Here is a 25,037-nt window from a genome sequence, read left to right as displayed (position 1 = left end):
AGATAGCATTTGATGATGTATGCACATCCAGCGCTATCTTCATTAGATAGCATTTGATGATGTATGCACATCCAGTGCTATCTTCATTAGATGGCATTTGATAATGTATCATCATGTATGCACATCCAGTGCTATCTTCATTAGATAGTATTTGATGATGCACGCACACCCAGCACTGTCTTCAGTAGATAGCATTTGATGATATATGCACATCCAGCGCTATCTTCAGTAGATAGCATTTGATGTATGCGCATCCAACACTATCTTCATTAGATAGCATTTGATGATGTATGCACATCCAGTGATATCTTCAGTAGATAGCATTTGATTGATGTATGTACACCCAGTGCTATCTTCAGTAGATAGCATTTTATATTATATGTTTTGTGTTATTCTTATCTCATAATGCCATTGGTTTACCTGACAAGTTGTGGTTTATTTTACATCCTTATATAACTACCTTGTTTGACATGCATGGTCTCTTATGCTTTCATGCTTCTATCCACTCATGAAATGTTGGTTCGTGTTAATTTATCATTAGTTTATTAATTGCTTTGATTTTGTTTACAATGAACTCAGTCATGGGTAGCATGATTGACGGGAGTTTGACCAGCTGTTTTAAGTAGGTCAGACCTCTTCAATCATGGTATCCATGGCAGGGTCCTATGGCATGGTTGATGAAAAATTTTATTTTATATTATTTGATTTGCGTCATATTATCTCATACTGCCATTGGTTTCAGGATTGATTGATGATTGTCCTGCTGTTTTATGTATGTCATGGTATCCAGAGTCTTGTCACATTTAAATTATTTTGTGATTTTGTGATATTGTGAGCTTAGAGCAATCCTTCATTTTTCATCACTTGGATTGCTCATCCATAATCTTTGTAAATTATATTATTTTGGATTATATTAGTACTTTAGTCCAAATTGGTTTACATTATTTGTTTGTTTTGTTTTTCTTTTTTGTAATATTTTTGGTGATAACAATAGTGTTTAATATATTTATATTTTCTTATATATATTATGTCAAGTGCACAAAATTGTTGTATTATTTGTTCCAACTGTATTAATATAAATGATATAAGTTTTTCTTGTACAATATGTAACTCATTTGCTCATGATGAATGCATTAGAAGTGATAGACAAGACCTGGCTTCAAATTACTGGAATTGTAGGGCATGTATTATTCGAACTAGTTTCCCATTCAACCATTTCAATAATGATGATGACTTCAATAATGCTATTCAAGGCTTTGATTCAATTGTTGAGCATGATCAAATAGATATTGATATCACTAATAACTTTGATCACCTCTGCTTTAATCCACTTCGACAAGATGATGATTTTAATGCGGCTAGTTGTGATATAGATTATGTTTGTAAGTACTTTACATCTGACAGCTTTAACACAAATGTAAATAACAACTTGATTAACAATGGTATATCAATGTTCCAGTTGAACATCAATAGCATGAACAAAAATTTTGATGAATTGAAATCTCTCCTGCAAGTATGCAAACATCGTTTTTCAATAATTGCTGTGACTGAAACATACTTTAAATGTATCCCACCTGAATACTATAAGCTTCCTGGTTATGAATTTGTTTATAAAAACAGAGAAGGTATGCATAAGGGTGGTGTAGGTATGTATGTGAGTAATGATATCAAATATAAGATCAGATCTGATTTAAATGAAATTCATTCATCATCATTTGAATCATTCTTCGTTGAAATCGAGGATGAAAAGAGTAAGAACATCATTGTGGGAGTAATCTATAAACCACCAACATCAGGAAATAGTATTCAGCTTTTTAACTCTGATTTTGATTATGTTCTAAACAAACTCAGCTCAGCTGAGAACAAAATCAGCTATCTCTTGGGTGATTACAATATTGATTTGCTTAAAGAAAAGAGCAATAAACATATTAGTGATTACTTGAGTATGATCTATTCTTATGGTTTTACCCAACAATAGATAAACCGACTCGTATTACCAGAACATCTGCAACTATTATTGACAATATTATTACGAATAATTGTTGGGCCAATCACCAATCTGGAATCTTTGTAGTTGATATCAGTGATCATTTCCCCATTTTTACTAATACTAATATAATAATAAATGGAAATAATGCTACGCCTAATAAAACTCAAACTGTATATAAAAGACAAGTTACGGATGATAATATAAATTTGTTATTAAAAAGACTTTCATTAGTTAATTGGAATGTCGTACTAACTGACGAGGTGGATGTAATGTATACTAATTTCATATCTAAATTCAATGACTTGTATGATGAATGCGTACCAAATAAAAAAATTAATCGTAACAAAAATCAAGAACCACATTCTCCATGGATAACAAAAGGACTCTTAAAATCAATTAACCATAAAAATAAATTGTATAAATCGTTTCTGAAACATCGCACGACTGCCAAGCAAGATCGGTATAAAATTTACAGAAATAAATTAAATTCACTCCTCAGGAAAGCCAAAAAAAGTTACTTCACAAATAAACTAAATAAATACAGAAACAATATGAGGAACACCTGGAAAATACTTAAAAATATTCTGAATAAAAATAAAAGTTCAAACTTCACCACCAAATTTCGTGATAATAATAAAGTATACACAGATCCAAATGACATTGCAAATGGCTTTAATGATTACTTTGTTAACATAGGTCCAAAATTGGCTTCATCAATTGAATGTATTCCAGGTATTGATTACTCGCATTATCTGTCAATGAGTAAAATCAGTCATGACAACAGTATGTTTTTACACCTATCACTGAGCATGAAATCCTAAAAATTATCAATGGATTGGACTCTAACAAAAGTCCAGGGCATGATGGACTTGGTTCATTTATAATAAAAAAGTTGCTCCAGTGATAGTAAAACCACTTCAGATAATTTTAACGAGTCTATTTGTACTGGTAAAATACCTGACAGTTTTAAAGTAGCGAAGGTAATTCCACTATATAAGAAGGATGATAATGACTTGTTTTGAATTATCGACCAGTATCTGTTTTACCAATTTTCTCAAAGATTCTGGAACGACTTGTCTTTAACAGGTGCATGTCATACTTAGATCATCATCGCATTTTATACAAACGTCAGTATGGTTTTAGGAAAACCACAGCACATATATGGCAGTGATTGACTTGGTTAACAAAATTACTGAAGCTGTTGACAATGACTATTTTACAGCAGGTGTCTTTTTAGATTTATCAAAAGCATTTGATACTATAGACCATACAATATTGCTTGATAAACTCTATCACTATGGTTTTAGAGGTATTACACACAAATGGTTTGAGGATTATTTGAGTAATAGAAAACAATATGTTTATTATAATGGTGTTTCATCTCAACAGCAAAATCTTACTTGCGGTGTGCCACAGGGTTCAATACTGGGTCCACTGCTTTTCATCATTTACGTTAACGATATTCACTTAATTACTGATTCACTTGATGTGATTTCATTTGCTGATGACACCAATTTATTTTACTCTCACAATCAGTTTAATGTTGTTGAGGAGGTTTTCAACAAAGAGCTTATAAATGTGAATAGATGGTTCCAGGTAAATAAATTATCTGTCAATGCTAAAAAACTAATTATATGTTACTCGGTACCAAGAAGAACACAAAACCCGAGTACAACTTGTTACTCTTTCTTGATTCTGACATGCACTCTACAGCAAGAACACCGCTTGAAAGAGTGCCAAGCACTAAGTTTCTAGGTCTACAAATCGACCAGAATATCACTTGGAGAGAACATATTGATAATATTGTAAAAACATGTTCAAGAAATGTAGGTATCATTAATAAATTAAAAACTTCCTCCCACATGAGGCGCTACATACATTGTATTGTTCGTTGATATTACCGTATATCAACTATGGTATTTTAGCTTGGGGATGTGCATGTTCATCATACATAAATGATCTTTTTAAAATTCAAAAGAGGGCACTTCGTATTATAAGTGCAAGTGATTATAGAAGTAGCACTAATCCCTTACTGATTAGGTATAATACTTTAAGTGTCAGGGATATGTATACATTTGAACTTGGTTTATTTATGTACAAGCATGAAAATGGATTTTTACCAAGTGTTTTTGATGATTTGTTTATAAAACAGTCTAAAATCCATGACTTAAACACCAGAAATGGTGCTCGTCGTAGGCATTCCTTTTAAAAAAAGAGCTTTCTGTGAAAAATCCATCATCAAATATGCAGCTACTAAGTTATGGAATAATGTTGATAACAGCATTAAAAGATCATCATCGATTAATCAATTCCGCCATGTATTTAAAAAACATCTTATGCAAAGTTACTATTAACTCTTATTGTATCTGGTTTATATGACCACATTGGATATTTATATTGTATATTACTTATTTGTGTTGTGCATTTTCTTATTTACTATTGTTAACTGTTATTTTTTTTTATTTAGGTTAATTCATATCAAGATATGACAGCTTACTGTTACTTCATTGAAGTGACAGTCTGCTGCCATGTCAAATGATGAATTAACCAATCAAGGGATCACAGATTTTCAGGCCTCTCCTTGGCCTTTCCTGTGATTCCTTCACTCTCACTTATATTATGATTTTGTATGTATTCTTGCTTTTTGTAATTTGATGAGTGAAAAATAATAAATGAATGAATGATAATGTATGTACATCCAGTGCTATCTTCAGTAGATAGCATTTGATGTATGCAAATCCAGCATTATCTTCAGTAGATAGCATTTGATGATGTATGCACATCCAGTGCTATCTTCATTAGATAGTATTTGATGATGCACGCACACCCAGCACTGTCTTCAGTAGATAGCATTTGATGATATATGCACGTCCAGGGCTATCTTCAGTAGATAGCATTTGATGATGTATGCACATCCAGTGCTATCTTCAGTAGATAGCATTTGATGTATGCAAATCCAGTGATATCTTCATTAGATAGTATTTGATGATGCACGCACACCCAGCACTGTCTTCAGTAGATAGCATTTGATGATATATGCACGTCCAGGGCTATCTTCAGTAGATAGCATTTGATTGATGTATGTACACCCAGTGCTATCTTCAGTAGATAGCATTTGATGATGTATGCACATCCAGTGCTATCTTCATTAGATAGCATTTGATGATGTATGCACATCCAGTGCTATCTTCATTAGATAGCATTTGATAATGTATGTACATCCAGTGCTATCTTCAGTAGATAGCATTTGATAATGTATGCACATCCAGTGCTGTCTTCAGTAGATAGCATTTGATGATGTATGCACATCTTTTGCTATCTTCAGTAGATAGCATTAAATGGATGTATGGATAGACATAAGTATGCACATCTATTACTATCTTCAGTAGATAGCATTTGATGGACATGGCCATTGCTATCCTCAGTAGATAGCATTTGTGTCCATATATCCATTGCTATCTGCTAATGAGCATCAAGTCTAGTTTAATGTATTTGATGATGGGTGTTGTGAAACTTCAATGCTATCCAGGGGTTGTAGGCAAAAGCATTTTTTCAATGCACTTCAATAAAGTCCCAACTTAACCTTAAACACATTGGACTTGAAAGTTTCTCACACCCATGGCTCGAAAAAGTGGGGAATTGGGGAAGCTCATTCCCAGGAAATGTTGTTGTTTGGAGGAAATTCTGGTATTTGGAGGAAATTGTATCTTTTTGTATATAAAAACATGCTATAAATTGTGGGAAATTTAGCTTGCTTCCCGGGAAATTAAATTTTTTTCGAGCCCTGCTCACACCCAGATTTAGATTATATCAAGATGCATTTGAGTGGCTATAAAATATTCCACCCAGACCAGTGTTTACTGTGAGGCTGTATGTCGTAATTTTGGCCTGTGAAAATTATATTTGGCACACACAGATTAGCAATGCTGTATTCAGGGATGTGAGAGTTCCGCGTTTTCGCGAATTTCCGCGTTTTTAGCATGCCTGCGTCGCGGTTTTATTTTTCCCAAACTAAAATCCGCTGCTTTGCTTTTCCCCAATGATTTATACATTATACGTTGTCCGTCCGCCTGTCTTCCATTAATTTAATGTATGAGACTAACTTACGCTATGTATTAAACCTGCATATGAGACTAATTTGCGTAAAGACGACCGCATGTATAGAGATCCGTGGTAGGATGTGTAGCATTGTGTAGTATCATATCATATGGCAGCGGTCATCGAACGTTGCCGTTGGGATCGATGTTTTGTTTACGCATTTGGCACGCCATTGCAGAATTGTTTCATGTGGGTTGTCGAATTGTACCATTTTCAATCGTAACCATCCATCTAAAGTGTGACAACATGTTTACTAAAAAAAGCACAAGGAATTAAGAGAGGATATATCATGGCTACCAGGATTGTAATTTTGTCGCGCAATACTCACACATATGTGCAATGAAATATAGCTTTTAATCTTCTAATATTTATGATGAAATACGCACAAATACGGATGGTAGTAGGTAAGCTTTCTATGCGTGCTTCGAACACACTAATGGATACTTGGTTTTTTTCCGCGTTTTTTGGAAAGCTCCACTCACACCTCTGTGTATTACAATTTGTTGCTGTTTTGACATACTGTCGTAGACTGTTTCATTTTAACTAATTACATTTAGGTCTCAAAACTTTGTGAATATTCACAGATTTTGAAAGTTTATATAACCCATTTTGCCCCAAAATCGTCATACGACAGTATGTCAAAACAGCGACGAATTAGTCAATTTGAGGAATTACTGAGACAAAATTAGATCAATTAGGGGGAATTTTGCTTTATATAATGGCGCACCCAATTTCTGGAGAGAGTTACCACTGCTACAGACAAAATGCACAATTTAGTACTCTACCCTGCAGTACAGTTATTACTCATGTTCGCACAATCAGTATTATTTTCTTACATGGCACACTAGTGTGCACATGAAAACATTGGATCTAAATTGAGTAAATTCTATTGATTGAATCAGGCCAGTAGTAAAAAAGTGTACCTCTGAAATGTTGGTAAAGACTAAACAAGACATACATCCTGCCTGCTGCAGCCATAACTGCCATTCTGTTACTGTGTCAAAATGGTTGGTTGTCATGACGATGGGACCTTGTAAAGGATTTGACATGGCGCATCATGAATTTTTTGGAGGCAAATATGTTTTCAAACGAGTTGCTAACTTGTTCGTGAAATGTTACTTTTGCCCATGGCATATGCATGTTACAGAATTCAAAGAAATGGCACGGTAGTTTTGGTGATTGTATTTTCTTATTAATGGTGGCAAATATGCGGCAAGTTCAGTTTGTGTCGTTCTAATGTTTCAAGCATGCAAAGGTGATACTTCAGGAAAATGCATAATTACCACATGGTGTCTGGTAAATGCCCGTGTCCAAATAAACGTCCCCATAATTTTTTCAGTGAAAAAGTATTTTATCAGTCAAAATAACTTTTTTGAATGATCAAAATAAGTTTTTCAAAGGTGTTTGGAATGTTTTGGTATAAAATAAAATCAGACTTTTCAGGGTACATACTTACAGTGCATCATTTTGGGACAGTTTTGATTATAGATGAAAACTTAAGATTGGCTAAATAAAATGTATCACAAGTTAAACATGATTTAAAACAAAGCAATAAGTATACGTGCTTTTTTTTTTTTTTTTTCCCCCAAGCACTAAAACTTGAATACAAACTTGGTATACCTGTAATAAGGCATCAAGGATTATTTCATCAGAATTTGTCTCATTCTAGTTCCGCCGAGATGAGGCACAGTGAAAACCTATTGTCCACTTACTTTTCATTCTCTAATTTTAGGGTGAACCATGATTGGAAAATTTGAATTATAAGCCCACGCAATTTACAATCTATAGTCTGACAAACAAGACGGTATAATTCGCAACCTGTGCAGCCCATTCAACATTAGAGGAAGCGGAACTAGGCTACTACACACCACAGCAGCTGAAGGGAGTATCCCATTATGCTTTGCTTTACCATTATAGAACTGATTGTGCCATAGAAAATGTAGGCCCTACACAAAATCCCACACTTCAACTTTCAATTACTCGCTTAAATCAGGGAAGCTTAGACTTATGTTTGAAAAAATATCACCCATCAGGTATTATTGTGAATCTATCCATAGATCTCAATATCAAAGCGGCTCTTGTTTGTATTTTGTATGTATTTGCTATGGAGCAAGCAGATATACTGCAATGCATGATGGGATACTCCTTTCAGCTGCTGTGACTACACACTGAGAGCTTCATAGTCACTTTCCTCCAATTATCTGATTCTCAATTTCATTTTGGCTCTTTCATGTCTTGTGTTGTCTGCTTCTGTAGGTGGTTAGAAAGAATGGGCTATTCCAGATGTATTCCGCACCCCCCCTATGGAAGACACTTCCGGAATTCGGGGCTAAATTGACAGCCGGAATTCACATGTCAGGAAAAACCCATGGAAGACACTGCGGAATTGTGGTAATATGGCCAGCCGGAATTCACGTAAATGTAAATGTCTTCCATAGGGTTCCAGCTGGAATTAGAACATTTTTTGTTTCCAGCCAGAATTCAAGTAAATGTCTTTCATAGGTTAATCGAGATGATGATCATAAGTGAAGATTCTGCTGGAATTGGAGCATTTTTGACCATTTTCCAGCCGGAATATTAAGAAATGTGAATGTCTTCCATAGGCACATCATGGCCTTTCACAATCCCCACTCTTGTTTTTTTGTTTATTTTAGCAGCCGGAATTTCACCTAATCTCAATGTCTTCCATACCCTCCAGCCGGAATCTTTGCTAAAAATGACTGCTGGAATTCTAGACACATCTCAATTCCAGCTGGAATTGTATTTTTTATATGTCTTCCATATCGGGGAGGTGCGGAATACATCTGGAATAGCCCAATCAGATCCCTCTTGTTTCTCTGACAATTGATAACAACTGAAAATCAATGTTATTTTATTTGGCTCTGTATAGTAGTTCCGCTTCTACAATGTTAAGACCCAAAAAAAAAGGTTTGTCTCAAAGCTCGTGCGCGCATTTGTAAAATCATGAGATTTGGAAAAAAAGAAATGTGGAAATTTTTTTATTACAAAAAAAAAAAAAAAAAAAAATTTTGTAGTTTTTCCAGAAAAATTCGGCGAAATTCAGATTTTTTTCTCCAAATACCATGAAAAAAGTCTGGAATAAAAAAATCAAAAAAAAAAAAAAAAATCGCATTTCGCATTTGTTTTCAATCCACTCGTGAGCTTTGAGACACACCATTATTTTTTTTTGCCTAATCAAAAAGGTGTTTTTTTTTCATGTGCAATGCTAGTGACAAATTGGGTGTTATTCTTCAGGATTTTTCCTGATTTTCTGGATTTTTTTGGCCAAAATTGTCATAATTTCAATGATTTTCAGCCCATTTTGGAGCATGTTAGCCCCATTTCACGCTGTTTTCAGGATTTTCTACTATCAGGATATTTCACAAGCTTTCACACCCCTGTTAGTTACACTTAAAGCCCATATTGTAACATTCCAATAAATATTTTGAGCCAAACAACTGAGGCAAAGCCAAGAAAAAAAATTACAATTAAATCAAGCGCCAATGTTGCCAATGCGTGTCATTCTAGTGATCATATGAGGTCGGTCCTGCTGTTGATGTGTTATGACCATTCCGTACACCATGCACAGTGAGTGTTATCAACATTGCGTGTGCGTTCGACTAATATTTCGATCGTATGAATTAAAAGACGAGACACACAATTTGATTAAAATTATAGGATTTTGTCTCAAATACAGCACCTAAGGGCATGGTTGTTTTTCAGGGTATGTTACTGTTTTTAGTTCCTTAATGTACATTACATTCATTTTAAACTCAGAATTGATTTTTGACCAAACTTGAGTGTCCTCCTCAGCAAATGTTACAATACATAGGCTTCAATTTTTAACCTTGTAAAGGGGATGTATTAAGCTCTGGATATGTTGGTCATTTTGTCTTTTAAAACCTACATTTTGGAAGTTTTTGTACAAAATAAACAGTTTTTATCATTTATTTTTGTGGGTTCTGTGCACTTTTTGAATCTTTTAGATCTATCCCAATTGTTGGTCCTTTTGGTACTACTTGAGTTTGATTTTTAGCTCTCAAAATCAAAAGCATTTGAAAGTTTTAAGTTTTATCTGGAGTTTTGGTTTATAAAATTCCACACTGTACACAGAATTCTTTGCTCAAAATTGAATTGAGAAATATTATTGCTTAGGGCACATTTTTTCAAATGTGCCAAGAAAATGGCATAAACGGAAACTGTTTGCTTCGCAGTGTCATCGTATATGCAAATTAATGTGAAAGGTGAACCACAAATCAAAAAAAGCAGCAAAGAAAAACCCCTATCAGCTGTAAACAATATGTGCCATATTGTATATTGTGATGGCCGACTTGACGGAAAATGGTACTCGATGTAATATGAGGATGCAAGGAAATCCATATAAATCCTACTGAAACGTGATCTAAAATAAAATCAGGGCGGTGTTGCTAAGGTTATTTAAAGACCACTTTTCCTAAAGTTGCTTAGGCCATCTTAATTTAATAGTTTGTCTCAAAGCCTCCGCGCAAATTAATAAAATCACCCTCTTTTTTGCACGTTATTCCCGCTGGATTGAGTAAATTTCATTTTTTCCCTCTTTTATGTTTTTTTTCCAAATCCAACACACAAAAAGCTCACATCTGACAAAGTCGGACGTGAAAATAGCCTAAATCATAAATCTCAATAAAAGTCTTCATCTTGACCACAGTGAAACCTCCTTGAGAGATGAAAGGATGTCTGTTGTGAGTTTAATAAATCCTCTGTTTTAAAATGGGTGCTAGTTTCACTTTTAAACATATTGCAAACTACATATTAAATTCATGTAGGGAACAGTCGTACACTCAGTTTTAGGCATAAAATTAAGGATTCTAAGTGTGAATTTGACATTATAGAAATGTGCTATTAACATTCAGGGTGCGATCGACTAAAGAGATATACCTGTAGGACAGTATAATTCAAGTGGCCTGGTTTTAATCTATCAGGCTTTTACATGTAAAAAGGAACACTGTGAAAGTTGTTAGTTGTTGTCAACTTTGACCCACAATTTTCCCTGAAATATCGAACAGAAGTCGTTATTATGCCGAGCGTCAAATTGTTACAAGCTTAACTTAAGGCAACTCGATTACAAGTTGCTGCGATATTTGCCAGAATTGAATCCCTAGTAGCATTTTGCACAATCGTTACCAGTATTGGATCATCAGCAATTTGTCTCTTGATGTGACACCAAAAACCAACATAGTGTCATTCACGATGGCATAGTTCAACAACCCCCATGTATTAATCATTGCTCAAAATTTGACCTCAAGTTGCAGAGGATGAGTTTTTGTACCCAAGGACATTCTATGAATGTACAAACATATTGGGATTTTGAACTGTGTCCTGACAGATGAGCATGTCACTATGGACCACAATAGCCTCATCCCAATGGCACAGTCCAATAACCTCAATTAAGCAATCAGAATGCAAAATTTGACCTCAAGTTGCACAGTATGAGTTTTTGTACTCAAATTTTCAAAGGTCATTCAATGAATGTGCAAATGCATTGGGGTTAAAGAGCTGTGCCCTAATAGATGAGCATGTTGTGGATCCTAGTTGTGTGTTTGACATCTTAGTGTATGATATGACATTAGTGTTCCTTTAAGCCACTTTAGTCAGGCTGGAGATGTGTATACCTGCTGAAAGCCTCAATAATACATTGACATGCATGTGGAGAACGAGCGGGTGGAAAGAAGTACTTATTAGCATGGTGTTCTATTTATAACTTTGTCATTTAACTACATGTAGGTCTTTTGAAACTGGCTTCGTGTTTGGATTGACAGAAATGGTTACGAATAATAGGGAATTGCCTGTAATTATTACAATGTTGCAAGCAAACCTGTGGTTACAGAGCAATATGGTGATTTAATAGCAATTTTACACTTGTTTGTCTATATTTTACTGATGTGGATGTTGATAGGCTACATACAAAGAGAACAAATCAGATTGATAACCTTCCCCCACCATAGACTTAGAGGTGAAGGGGATGGGGAATCTTGAAATGTTGCTTGTTATGTCCATCTCTAGGCCCCTATATCTCTGAAGTGGATGTTACTTATGCCACATACAAAGAGAACCAATCAGATTGATACCCTTCCCCCACCGTAAAGGGGATGGGGAATCTTGAAATGTTGCTTGTTATGTCCATCTCGAGACCCCTATATCTCTGAAGTGGATGTTAATAGACCACAGACAAAGAGAACCAGTCCGGTAGATAAACTTCCCCCACCATAGACCTAGAGGTGGAGGGGATTTTTCAATTTTTGTCTTATCTGATCTAAAGACTTATATAGCCTGCTGTAATGGAGGATTGATTTACAGATACATGTTGAAGAACTGACAGAGAAGTGTGAACTGGAGGACTTGACCACTACCAGATGCTACTCTAGTCATTATCTAGTGGCAGCTAAGGGGTGGCTTTAGGGGACTCCGGAATTATGCAAAAACAGCCTCTTTCTGGCATATTTCAGGCACTCAGCTGGTTGAACAAATGTCTGGGAGCATCCTTGCTATCTGTGAGTGCCCCATTGGCCTGCCAATCCACCTATTAAGAACAATATAGCTGTGGCATTTACATCTAAGAAGCTTAAAATGTAGTCTTCTTAAATAGGGTTAAATATAGCTTGGCATACAGTACATGTCAAGTTGAAAGTGAAGATTGCAGCAGCCGTGACATACAGTCTTAGGGACCGTTCACAAACACTTGTTAAGGGGGCCTGATGCAAAAAAATTTCATCACAAAAAAATTTTGGCCCCCACCCTTTACAGACCTCGAAAAATTCAGGCCCCCCCCCTTTTGACATGAAAATTATGGGTCAACCCCATAGAAAAGCATATAAACTCAATTTTCCCAGGAAAATTTGTGGTCATTTTTTCAGGCCCCCCCCCCCTTAGGAGGCCCAAAACTTTGCAGGCCCCCCCCCTTTTTGCATCAGGCCCCCCTAACAAGTGTTTGTGAATGGTCCCTTAGTATATTGAACATGTAGATGATTTGATGTCTTATTTTTACTTATTTTCCTTTATTTTTTATACAGGTGGGAGCTGTTGTTTTGAGTGGAATAAAATAGACATTGAGATGTAGATGGATTCACACAATGGGAGAAGAATGACTGTGATGATGTAAGTTATGTTTTTAAAACCAAATGATATATCAAAAGAAGATATGTTACACTTCCCATAATGCATTTCTTCCATTTCAATTTTCTGTACTGCGGATTTGCTATCTAGTGCAACATGGGTCGATAGTGAAGAAATGTACCTTAATAAACCGGGGGCACTTCAATTTGAAATGGATATAGGTGTAGGGCTGGCACTTTCGCACTAAGGGGCATTCGGTGAGAGCAAAATGTAAAAAATATGGGGTCATTGGGTGAGAGCATGATTTTTTGCATTGGGTGAGAGCAAATGTAAAAATATTGGGTCATTGGGTGAGAACATGACCTTTTTTAATGGAATCTTTGGGTGAGAACCGAAACAGCGCCACAGAAACCTCAAAATCAATTTCTAGTTCCAAATGGCTAAATTTAATTTCTTTGTTTTTTCAAAATAAGTAACAAAATCAGTGATAAATGAAAGTTGCTTTGGGTGACAGATCAAATGGAAAAATAGGGGGTCTTCGGGTGACAGAGCATGTGTTCGTAAAAAAATATGGGGTCTTCGGGTGACAGAGCATGTGTTCGTAAAAAAATATGGGGTCTTTGGGTGACAGCGATGCTGAAAAAAGGGGGTCTTAACAGCTCTACATACGCGTCACCTCCAAATTTGGAGTGCCCCCCGGGTAATAAACAGAGCACATAGAGCACATCCAGATTGCAACAGATGTTTATTTCTTGACGACCGATCCACGTTTAGCCAGTATATTCTCAACATTATGAATACGAAGGGAATCTGTGCAAAGAAATGAGGGTGTCGTTTGATGGGGTTGTATCATATTGCAAAGGATTCTGGGAAGGGTAAGGTATCTTCTCTGGCTCATACAATTAAAGACACTTTGGTGTGGACAGAAATTCAAATCCTGCATCAGGAAAAAAAATAATGATTTATTATGAAAATTTACTTTATTTATTCATACTTATGATCTTAAAAATGAAACTTGATTTTCCAAGAAATAAAAATAAAAAGGACATGTCACTTGCCTTGCATCTTGAATATCTATGTGTCTAAAGCATCGCCATGCATGCATTATATCAGGAGAATTGTAATGTCGTTGGCTGAAATCTATTATAATTTTTGCAGTGCTGTATAATGATTGATGAACAGAGTTCATTAAATTTTAACACAATTCATAATTCAGTTCATGTCTTGCATACAAATCCATTTAGCGTCAGTGTAAACAGACTGGGGTTTAAAGGAAGGGTAGACTTTGATACTTGCGGGTATATAATCCATGTATATTAATGTTAATGCTGTAGGCGTCAGGGTTCACAGTTTGCTCTCAAATAACCGGGTCCACTTTTTTATGCTGGACCCATTCAGATCCCATTTAGTTGAAATTTGCGGGTCCCAAATTGATTTTTGTGGGTCCAAATTGTACTTATACATGTACTGAAACTTCAGAAACACCCGAAATGTATTTTCAGTACTGGCATAAACGATAAATATTAAAGTATGCTGAATTCGCACCCAAAACTTACCAAAGTCGAGTCAAATTACTGGATAAAGAACGACTTGCCGCGATCGGCCGACTTTCTCATAAAGAACTACAATTACTACCTAATAACATGCACTACTTTAATCATCTAATTATTTGGTTATTTTGTTATATTTGCTCGGGTGAAATATACAACTACAGCAAAAACGTGTTTTCGCGATGTCACCAGGAATTGACCCTGTTTTGTTGACATTTTTATTGTAACATAATATTTGCACGATCTGAAAAAAAAAATCGCAAGTCAACCTCTTCCACAGTTCCCCTCGTATCGCTGATCAAATATCTGTGCATGAAATAGCGATGAAGTGTGTATCATGTTGCAGCGATTTTTGTAATTGTATTTGTATGTAATTTATGAATGAAAAGTGAGCCGATTGAGCTGGGTTATCGCACAATGGCGATCTATGATGATATTTTCTATTTCTTCCGGGTCCAAGCACAGCCTGATGGACCCATTCAGGTTACATAATCTTACTTTTTCCGGGTCCAGTGAGTTCAAAAAGCGTCTTGGACGTGAAAACGCGATAAACTGTGAACCCTGGTAGGCGTACCTACTGTAATAACTTTGAGAGCGGTGGTAGTATGAGAAACGTTTATCCAGGGGTGGAAGAGAGGAGACAAATATGATAATTTGCCTAAAATTGTGCAGGTTTTTGCCCCAAATAATGAAATTTTCAATGTTTGGTTGCGAAAGGGTGCAACTGGTACAGACAAAGCCCAAGTTGGGAGGGGAGGAGTACTTATTAGAATGAGATTTTATTTTTAATTGACAGTTGAATTATGATAATCCCTATTCAATCATGTGTAAGGCAGGAAACTAATTGGTCCATTACTTAGAATAGCTCAATTAAATTTGGCAAAAATATCAAAGCATCATTTACAAAATTTATCCATTACGTTTTTATTCAAATCATGAAATGTCAAAAATGCGACTTGCTCCTAGTTTTGTCAGATCGGGTAACATAAATATTATTTACTCTTACAGCATAGATACAAGATTATAATTATCTAAACTGCTTTCAAAAGCTAACTAGTAATCAACTGTAATTTGTTTGAATGTAAAAACTTGTGAAATTATGTAGGCTAATTAGTTTTGTGATCATGTATTTAGTAGAGCTGTATGCTATGTCACTTTCATTTAGGTCTTTTCTTTTTTTCCATTTCTTCCGATTCTAATAGCTTCAACTGTGTATTCTTATCTTAAAGTGGTATTTACCCAGCTCTTTGAATTTTACAAATTATATATATGTCAGTTTTGATCACATCTGTGTTAAAAATCTACCTCAACTGGCACAATGCAAATTTGTCATCTTTATGAAAACCTTTGATAAATTGCTGTGGTAGCTTGTTTTTTTAATGATTTTCTTGGCAAGAATGAGCAGAAATTAGGAAACATATTGTAATGGATTTGTGTGATCCTACTGCAGTTCCTATCTTGTTCCACCAGTACAGATTTGTTGATGAAGTATAAAACAAACCAAAATAGTTTTTACATAATTATATATGTGACACGATCTGGTCCATGGGGGCCAAAGGCGGTAAATTTGAAACTGAGATAAAGGTAAAACTATGGAGTAAATAACAACAAAATACATAAGAAAATACACATCACAAAACCTCATAACTTTAGAACCAAGTATGCTAAACCTTTGGTGTTTTCAGTATATGATAGCCTAATTTTACTAGAAGGTAATAATTATAGTAACTCAATTGTCAAAAATGCCTCCTTTGGCCCCCATGGAGCAGATAGTGTCACATATTAGTTCTAATGACATGCCTATATCCAGAAACAATTGAGCTACAGCACCATTGGTGCTCTTGTTTGAAAATGAGAGCAGTTAATCAAATCTAGGCACTGGAGGAAAACACAATTTTGGAAGCCCACAACACTCACTTTGATTGTCCAAAAAATGCAAAAAACTGTGATTTCCCTTGTTATTCAGGAACCGGAGAAATACTGCTCCTAAAAAGAAAAAAGTTAAAAATTCTGAAATTTTTTTTCAAAGCCACAGAGGGTCTATATTGTCTATAACTTTTTTGTTTTTAATTTATGTAAAAAAAAATCTTTTTTTTGTTGAAAAAAAACTCATTGCATTTTTCTCTGATGCTTATTCAAATCAGTGTGTTGTTTTATGTGTACGTTTCTTGTTTTTAGCTAAATCTGGAAATTATTAGCTTCTGATTTTTACTTGTCAAATCCCTGGCTAACTACTTCAGCAATAGTTATTCAAAATCTAGGTTAATGGAGATGATAGTGCCTTGAGGTGTTAAATAATTACATGTCAATATGCATGAAATCCATTACAAATTACTGTCCGATGGTAATTTGTTAGGCTCACGTACTGCAATTAAGATGCGGTCAATATATGGTAGTGACAATCTTCCTTATTTACTTGCATATTAACTTTATCATGCTGATTATGTGCAGGCTTCCTGTTAGTTTACAGGAATACATTGCAAACCTCAAGAATTTTTTCATTGATGGTTGAGACCTTTGCATTGATTTATATTTGTTACACTTGCATGATGATGTAAAAAGGTCATGTGACCAGCTCCAACAAAACCTGGAACAAGTCGCCAGATATGTTTTTGAGTTTAGCCTTTAAAGATGACATTCCCATAAAAAAAAAATCAAATTTTGGGACTAAAATGGACTTTCAAATCCTTGAAAGTACTTATTAAAAACAGGTTTATTTAATCAATTATTAACAGTTGAACTATGATAATCCCTATTCAATCCTAAGGTAGGAAACTAATTAGCCCATTACTCAGAATAGCAATTTGGCAAAAATATCAAGGTATCATTTACAGAATTATCCATATCTTAAAAAGTATTGATGCTATTTATATAATTTTGGTATCATTTTAAAGCTTATTGTCTAGTGCTTACATTTTTATTCGAATCATGAAATGTCAAAAATGCTACTTGTTCCTGGTTTTGTCAGAGCGGGTCACATATATTTGTTACACATAGTGCATGGTGATGCAAAAAAGGGGCATTGATCTCGAATGGTGTGATTTTGTAGTATTCTGTAACTGGTGTGCGATGAACACAGGTACATGTATATACATATACAGGTCTCTCATTATAGTGTGAACATTGTGGTAATTGTAGGGTAAAAGCGCTTTCAAAATGATAGGCCTGCAGGCATCTCAACAGCCAACACATAAGATGGTTATGTTGGAAAAAGGTCTTTCACTTTGGCCCAAAGGAAAATATCATGAATGTGGCAAACATTGATTTTCCTACATGACACTGATCTGAAAGTAACATCAATTTAATATTGAAGAACTTGTTGATGTGTGCATGGTGTAAGTTGTGTCAGATCAAGAAACTGGCACTTGACAATGTAGTCAGATGGCAATGTAGTAAGTTTATAGCACAACACTGTATGCATTACTTAATCTACCAAAAAACGTTTCAAAACGTAAAAAGGGGCCAAGTTTAAAAATCTTTCCTGTGTGGCTTTTCACCCTTTTTAAACTTGGTCCCATTCAGTAAAGTAGTACCGTAATAACATGAAGAATGAGTCCTAATTTCTACATGCAACAATTAGGTTTAAGACTGTTCGAAAAGCGGTGCAATATGAGCGTAGGCTATGTATTATCAAAAACATTTGAAGGTTTATGTTTCATTATATTGCGTGTTCATAAAGAGTAGTATAGAGTATTATATATACTTAGCAAATTGACTGTCTGTCAACCTGTTACATATTATAGGCCCTACATCTGTAGGAGACGAAGAAGAATTTAACAAAGTGAGTATTTGCTACTTTTGCTTAAATCAAAATACATTATATAACGTCTTTACGGAAAAACTTCAATCAAGCACGAACATTAATTAATTTACTCTACAAAATAAACACTGACAACTAAGAAAACAAACAAGTAGCCTAAAGATGACTTCGTATGGGTCTTTAGAAACTTTCATAAATGGGACCAAGTTTAAAAAAGGGTGAAAAGCCACACAGGAAAGATTTTTATGCCTCCACCGCTTATGCCTCCACCGCGAGGCATACTGTTTTTGCAATGTCCGTGCTTCCGTGCTTCCGTCCTTCCGAGCTTCCATGCTTCCGTCCGGACGCTATATCTCGGGCATGCATGGGCGGATTGACTTCAGATTTTCAGGATAGGTGGGTCATGGTCAAAAACTCTGGCTACTTTTTTTTTTGGGTGAGGTTCAAGGTCATATACTGAGGTTAAAGGTCATTTGAGGTCAGGGGCCCATTTTCCTTATTTACCTCTTTTCTCAGAGACTAGGGGTCATACGTTCCTCAAACTTGGTGGGTGGGTGCATCTTGACCCCAGGCAGAACAAGTTTGTATTGGTTAGTGGGTCAAGGTCACCTGAGGTCACCCAGGGGTCATCTGAGGTCAAATGAGCAAAAACTGTTGTATGGCCATGATACTTGGTACATACAATCAACATTTAGAGCCAAATTTTTGGAAGGTCATTTTGGGGTCATCTGGGGTCAGCCAGGGGTCATCTGAGGTCAAATTAGTAAAAACTGTCGTATGGGCATGAAACTTGGTGGGTACAGTCAACATTTAGAGCGAAATTTTTGAAGGTCATTTTGAGGTCATCCAGGGGTCATCTGAGGTCAAATTAGTAAAAACTAGCATATGGGCATGAAACTTGGTGGGTACAGTCAACATTTAGAGCCAAATTTTTGGGAGGTCATTTTGGGGTCATCCGGGGTCACCCAGAGATCATCTGAGGTCAAATTGATAAAAACTGCTTTGTATCAACTTTTGAGTGCCACATCGCTCCCTTTGGTGGAGGCATCACGGTCGACGCTGTGCGTCGAAAACCGCAACATCCGAGAACCGCGGTCCATCTAGTTTAAACTTGGCCCCTTTTTACGTTTTGAAACGTTTTTTGGTAGATATTAATTCTTTTTTGAGGTAAAAAGATATTGCGCGGTAAGTGGTTCTTTGTAGCCATGCGAGGCGAAGTAGTTGGATATCCATATTTCGCGGTTAATGGTTTTTTGTAGCCCGGCGGGGTAAACTAGTTGGATATCCATATTTCGTGATGAGTGGTTTTTTGAAGCTTCGAGGGGCAAACTAGTTGGATATCCATATTTCGCGGTTAGCAGTTCTTTGTAGCCCTGCGGGGCAAACTTGTTGGATATCCATATTTCGCGGTTTGTGGTTCTTTGTAGCCCTGCGAAAGGCAAACTAGTTGGATATCCATATTTCGCGATGAGTGGTTTTTTAGCTTCGAGGGGCAATCTAGTTGGATATCCATATTTCGCGGTTATCAGTTTTGTGTAGCCCTGCGGGGGCCTATGTTCGATATCCTCATTTCGCGGTTAGTGGTTTTAACGACCGTAACCACCCCAATCAGCTGCATGGGGTAAAAGAAAAAAATAATAGCTAAACCCAATAGTCAGCCAGGGACTGGAAACGACATATTGATGACTATATATGACAGCGTTCGAGCTTTGACTTACGTTTGGCGGACAGAATGGTGGGAACTTAAAGTGAAAGATATCCTACTTAAAGGAACATTTTCTGGGGTGAAATTTTGTGTAGAAACTGAATCTGACATAAAAAATGCATAATTGTCAACTTGAAAATTTTCCCCATAGCACTGTACAGGCATATTTCTGCCCGAAGTCCTCAAATTTGAGCGAAAATTGGCGCAAAAAAAAAATAAGTGCTTCAAAACTGGGACTCTCAGGGCTAAACAAACATAAACTTGCTCTAGAGGGAGGTCTTGGCTATAGCAAGTTTATATTTGTTTAGCCTTAAACCTCACAGTTTTGAAGGACTTATTTTTTTTGCGAAGGCCTTTATTTTTTTCACACCCGCCGAAATGTTAGGGGTAGAGGTAACATATTACTACTTTAATTTTTGTCAGTACATTCAACTGTGTCAAGTTTTATACCACTATTTAGCTAGTGAAATACTGAACATAAAGACACAAAAACCATCTCGATAGCTCATACCATTGAGGAGTTATGGCTTTTTCAAGCTCAAAATTAGGCGAAAATTTCATTTTTTCCCAAATCAATTGTCACCCTGACCTCCAACTTTCTAACCCTGTTACAAAAATGAAGAAACAGATTTAACCCATTTAATGATTTGAATATCACAAATGTACCTTTGTCACATAATTAGCACAAAAAATTAGGCACTACTCAGTAGTTTTCATGTTCATACACTCACAGGAAATTAGCAAGTCAAAATTGTTGTCACCCCAAAACGGCCATTTTCGGCCAAAATTGGACCAGAAAATGAATTTTTCTCAAAATCAGTGAAAAATAAGGGGTTTTAAGTGCCAAAATCTGAAAATATGTGACATTTTACCTCTAGAAACATTTAAGCAATCAAGAATTTTGACTGTTTTCACCCCTAAATATTTTTTTCACACGCGTGTCCGCCAAATGTAAGTCAAAGCTTGAATGCTGTCATATAGAGTGTATTCAAAAAACCCAAGCGGAACGAGAGCTGCTAAGTAACCGCTATCCGAACCATAAACACATGCATGATCAGACAACGAGTGTTCAATTTCCTCATAGCTTCTCACGTTGTACACACGTCAGTCGAATTTGGTGGTGTTGGTTTGTTAGCCCTCCAAGTTATAACATCGTTCACTTTGTGTTGAACATTGTATGTGGGCCGCACTGTAACATAAGGCCTCGTATCCATAGGCCGTTCCCTTGTGGCGTGTGCCCTTGTTCCGTGTTTACTTTTTCCCATGTGACCTGCCACACAGACAATCTATGGATACGGCCACTAAGCAAAACAAAGGTTCGTTGTCTGTGTGGTAGGTCACATGGGAAAAAAAGTAAACACGGAACAAGGGCACACGCCACAAGGGAACAGCCTATGGATACGAGGCCTAAAGATCAGTCTGATCAGTGTGATGATATCATTTCAAGAGGTCACTTCCCGATTAACATGATTAACAGTGGCCAAGCACGAAAGGTTTCTTGTTATCTCTTCAAGTATTTTTACCTTAGGTCTATAATCATAATGCAGGCCTAAATCCCGGGCCTAAATTAAGTGTACTGTTCGAGTAGGAGGATTTGTTTGATATTATTCTTGACTTTGAATAATATTATAGTACCTGTTTGTTTCCTTAGCATATATCGGTTATTAAAATTACAATTCACCACATACACATTCCAGTTTGCGAGAGGTTTATAATGAATAAGCGAATAGGTGTTATTATTTGAATTATAATTATTTAGGGAGAGTGTTTTAGGATTTTGTTAGAAAAGGGATGATTGTTGATCATGTTTATTTTATTGTTGTATGTATTTTCCTGTCAATTCCTGCAAACCTAATAAAGATATTTTGATAATTGAAAATAGTCTGTATCATAAATCGTAGAGGTTGAAAGAGTCAACAAGCGTCAGAAATTATAATTTGCCATGGAACTTCGGTCATATTTTATTTGAAATATAACTGGATGTTAGGGTCTGCATGCATGGTATGCATTGTACGATGACATACAGACACTGACCTTTCCCTAAAACTATTAAGCAGCAAGTTGTGTATCACACCCATCATGGGTTCGAACCCCTTTATTGTATTTTATTGTTAAACCTGAATAGCGTGATTACTTTTGAATGAGCGGCAGCACACATATTTTGTTTGAGGATAGCTGGATCTATCTCCTTTTCCTCACATCTTCTCTGCAGTACAAAGCTGTCTTTTTATCTAGTGTTTAGACAATTTTTATTCAACCATTGCTATCAATGGATGTTGCCATTTTTGACGACTTCTAACTTTTGATAAGCCCAAAATGAATCAATAAAACCGTGTATAAGATATTTGCGGGGATATTTGGGCGCGATTACAAAAAATTAGAAAATAAATGGGCACTTCAGGGTTGGGTATCTATAGAGGCCCTGCATGAAATTATTGATTGGCTCCAAACAAAGGATTTGAACCGGTGTCCTTCACCGTAGTTATGGCGTAGTACAGTCCATTCAATCAAATGTTGTCATCAACCTATTTGATCGTAGTGCAGGGTTATGTGTGTGAGACGAACTGTCACGGTAGATTGCAATCATGCTTTTGTTGAATGCATTTGAGTAGTCTGCCATATTTACGGGATGATACGTCACATGCAATGCCTCTATAGATTCTATAGAATTTAAGTATGATATATTTTCGATGGTAATATATTTTCACTTTCAAAGTTTGTAGTTTTCATAATTGCAATTTCTGAATATTATATAAAAAGCACTAATAAGTCTATAAATGTAAGAGTATCGGATCATTTTGAATGTTAATAAATGCGAAACGACGGCGGTAGACACCTGCGATATCAGGGATTGCCGCGATTCTTGCAGTAGCTTTTATGAATAGAATACAATAGTGGATACAATAGCGGATACAATAGCGGAACAATAGAGCTCTCTTACGGGCAAATACACCTCGTCGCGTTTTGCTAAATTTCACTTCTTCTTTTTCATGAACTAACCGTTATTTCATTAAGTAACCGTTATTTTTAAAACTTGGCAAAACCTCGACGCGAGGTTTTTAATGATGCTGACACTAGTGGTATAAAATAAAAGATGGGAAATTTATTAGGACAATAGGACATACATTTTTTATTTTGAACTTTTTGCATGTGAAATGGAAATATCGTCAGCCTGCTACACTAATTGCCTAAGTCATTTTTTGTAATTTTGAGAACAAAGTACAAAATATGGTTCAAGCATGAATTTAAGCATATTTATTCACCAATCTTTGCACAAGAACAAATGATAATGGTACGGTACTAATAAAAGTGAATAATCTGAAATAATTAGGGTGATTGACTGATGCATGCTTGAACCACATTTTGTTCTTTGTTCTCAAAATTACAAAAACTGACTTAGGCAATTAGCGTAGCAGGCTGATGATATTAAAACCCATGACAATATATTAGCCCATATCATGTACAATCTATGTAGAAGTATTTAGATAATAATATATAGTTAAGCCCTACAAATTGTTCCGAGCCATAATTTTCTAGATTCATGACAAAGTTGAATTCCAACATGTGGTGTCATAGTCAAATGCAAGGAACTCCTTGAATTTAATGAAATGACAGGATTGTTGCAGATTATTTAAAGAAATCTGCTAATAATAGTAATATCCAGGTGCCAGTAATGTTCTCAGAATTGCTGTCACTGTAACCATGGTAACTGTCTCCAACATTAAACCAGACATTAGATGAATTTAACGGAAAGAGGAGGATACCAGCACTCAGTCTGACCCAGTGTTCTGTATATGATACGATAGTGTTGCAGCATATGGAGGCCGAGGGTTGAGAGCCAGAAAGCCTCAACTTTTAACTCACAAGCATCTGCTCCCACAAAATGAGCATAAAGTCGCCAGGACACTATAGAAGATGCAGTCCCTTAAACATGACAAAATTCAATAGAGGTAAAAAGGTAAAGGAGACGATCCTGTATAAACAGTGATCGAGTGCCCGCTCTCTCTTTCATTGGCGATTGGGCCAGACTCCTCCATGTAATGTTGCTATAGGGGATCACTACACCTCCTCTACAGCGAGTCTGTTACCTTCCCAGCATTTAAGAATGCTGTTACCCATTTAAACATCTGGATGGGGAGGAGTAATCGAGATAAAGTGCCTTACTCAAGCAACCTTCCAATTATGAGTCAGTGCCCGTTCTGCTAGGCCAACGTGCTCAATAGAAATCAAAAGAAATTCTGGAGGAAATATTGATTTTTGGAGAAAGCAGACATCCTAACATGTTTGGTATGAAGTTAAATGAGGATTTGAAATCTGGAATATCTCAGGAAGTTGTTGCAAACTTTATGCTCATTTTGTGAGAGCTGGCCATAGTGAGTTACGTTTTTCTGGTGCTCAACACTCGATATAGTTGCTATGATGAATTGAAAAGAAAAGTTCCACATGAAAGTGTCATATCAAATTCCTGTCAGAAAATGTCAATTTTGCCTTCTATTTTAATTAATATTTGCACCAAGATTTGTGTGAAGGAAAAGGGATAGATACCACTACCAGGAGGGATATCACACAACAATGAACGGGGAAAGAGATTATTATAATATTAACCTTTACTACATGTACATGTAGGCCTAACTAAATAAACATCCCAATTAGGTCTTGTATGTTTAGCAAAAAAAGAAAATTGTATAGCCCTTAAAGCTCCTAATATAGGGTCAGTCGTGTCGGCCAATTCTTTTGTATGTAGGCTATACATTTTGCCAATTCAATTTTTGTACTGGTATATATGTTTCCACCGATATTATTGAAAATGCAAGTTTCTCCTCAAATTACGATGGTAAACAA

The 25,037-nt window shown here is 35.9% G+C and overlaps 1 protein-coding gene across 1 annotated transcript in view; it reads left to right on the top strand.

Moving 5' to 3' along the window:
* Nucleotides 1-25,037, top strand: part of LOC140165791 (uncharacterized) — a 108,428-nt gene that overhangs the window by 37,683 nt on the left and 45,708 nt on the right. The window contains 1 exon segment of the mRNA XM_072189113.1: nt 13,138-13,222. The gene's annotated coding sequence lies outside the window, so the exon portion shown is untranslated.

Source organism: Amphiura filiformis, chromosome 12 (genome assembly GCF_039555335.1).
Source record: "Amphiura filiformis chromosome 12, Afil_fr2py, whole genome shotgun sequence".
Lineage (NCBI taxonomy): Eukaryota > Metazoa > Echinodermata > Ophiuroidea > Amphilepidida > Amphiuridae > Amphiura > Amphiura filiformis.
This window is presented reverse-complemented; position numbering and strand designations above follow the sequence as displayed.